This window comes from Zingiber officinale, chromosome 7A, assembly GCF_018446385.1.
Source record: "Zingiber officinale cultivar Zhangliang chromosome 7A, Zo_v1.1, whole genome shotgun sequence".
NCBI classification, from domain to species: Eukaryota; Viridiplantae; Streptophyta; class Magnoliopsida; order Zingiberales; family Zingiberaceae; genus Zingiber; species Zingiber officinale.
Window position 1 is genome coordinate 88675465 of NC_055998.1, and position 2324 is coordinate 88677788.

Below are 2324 nucleotides of genomic sequence, written 5' to 3' on the forward strand. Positions count from 1 at the left end.
CTAATATCCATGACTTATGAGATCAAGTCATCGAGTTGACCTACATACTAGTCTCATCGCATTAACATTGTCTCTGAATGTTAATACTTGACTAGGAATGATTAAGAGTAGTGTTCTCCATATCATCTCATTATCAATTCAACCAATCGATTGATATAGATAAGAACCTTCTACTCAAGGATGCTATTATACTTAGTTATTTGACACCAATACAAGTAAGTATAATAACCATAAAGAAATGTCTTTATAAATATATAGGAATATGATACATCGAGTCCATACAATAATCATCACATGATTGGCTCTAGGGCTCTCACTAACAACCCAAGCCCCCATTTTATATCAAAAACCCAAAAGCAATAATTAATCCTGAAGTTATCATCATATCGTTATATTCCTTGTGAGATGACCCGAGTCATCTTTATACTACCTTAGTATAAAGGGATTTGATAACTTTAATTATAATTTGATAAGTTCTCGTAGTACGAATTTCATGATTTTCTCCAACAAAAGGGCATTGTTTACTAATGTTTTTATCCTTATACACCTCAATAAAATGGTATTGCTAAACATAAGAATTAACATTTGTTAGATATTGTTCAAACTTTATTGCTTAAATTTTGTTCCATTTAAATAATGGGTTGAGACCTTATGTATAACAGTTTATTTAATTAATCACTTGCCTTCACATGTCTTAAACTTTGAATCTTCATATTTTCATCTTTTGCATAAGCATCCTAACTATCTTTCCATGCATACTTTTGATTGTGTTTACTTTGTTCATTTGCCACCTCAAGAATGCTATAAAGTTTCTGCTTAATTTGTTAAATATACTTTTATGGGCTATGGTAATTCACACAAGGGTTATGTTTGCTAAGATCCACATCGTACCGGGTTTTGTATTTCTCATCTTATTGTTTTCTTTAAAAAAAATCAAAATTTCCTTTCTACTTATGTTGAGTCTTCGCTAAAGCCATCTGTTCTAACTAATTTTTACGAGGAACCTACTACTTTTTATCAATTCAAGCCAGGCTTTGTGTATCAACGATAACAACATCCAACTTTACAACTTTCTGAGCTTGACCCAACATCTAAGCTTCAACATGCTTCTTTCACAAACAATCAAATCTCAAATGTCATCCAGGATGCTCTTCCATAATCACTCATCCACCTGATGGGTACAAATTTTCTCATACATTTCTTTATACTACACTATCCACTGTTCCTATTCATTCATGTTATTCAGAGGCGGCTAAACATGATTGTTGGCGCATGGTAATGGAAGAAGAACTTTAAGCACTTGTGGATAATCACACCCGGGATATTGTTCATTGTCTTACAAATGTTAAAGTCATTGATTGTAAATGTGTTAGAACTTTCGAGCCACAAAAATCGCTTTTTGCATTGCGGAAACCCCGAAGTTCTTAGCCACTGGATCCGTGCGAAGATAAAAATTTTCATGTACTTAGTTTTTCTACTCTAGATCTACTTTAGATCTACATGTTAAGGAGTATACCTTTGAAGCGAAGCCCTTCGTAAATCCCGTTCGTCCAAAGTTCTTCGGATCTCAAGTGTGTTCAAGTGTACACACCTCTAGAAGTATCCACACGAACAAGAGATGGAGAGGAAACCTTAGAGTGTGCTAGCACCCCAAGGAGTCTCGGCAAGGATGAGAGGGAGAGAAGAGAGGGAGAGAGGAGGAAGAAGAAGGAATCAATTAGCACTCAATTGCACTTATTCCCTCCTCTTAAGTGGTCGGTCACTTCAATGTGAGTTTGTAACCTCCATGGAATATCAAAAGTCAAGGCTCTTGATTTCCCTCATGAGGTGGCATACCATGAAGTTGCCTTAATGATGTGGCACATCATCATTGGTCGACCCTATGCCAAGTCATAATGACATGGCATTTGGTCAAGTCAAGGTCAAGTCAAATTTGACATGCGAAGAGGTAGGTCTACTTGAACTGGTTGTTGTTCCTCAACTCCTTTTGGAACAACATCATCCACAACACTTTTTGGTTCCAGTTCAACATCCATTAAGGCTTCAGTGCTATGGTCTATATCCTGAACTTCTTCAAGATAAAGCATACTCCCACTAGTTTTCTAGAAACAAAGTCCCTTTCTAGAAATACCTCAGTCTTAACCACAACTACCTTGTGTTGACTGGGAATGTAGAAGTAATATCCCTTCGTTTCCTTGGGATATCCAATACAATATCACTTATCAGATTTGGGGCCCAGTTTGTCTGAGACTTGACGTCGAACGTAAGGCTCACAACCCCAAATCCACATAAAAGACACTTGGGTATCTCTCCCAGTCTATATC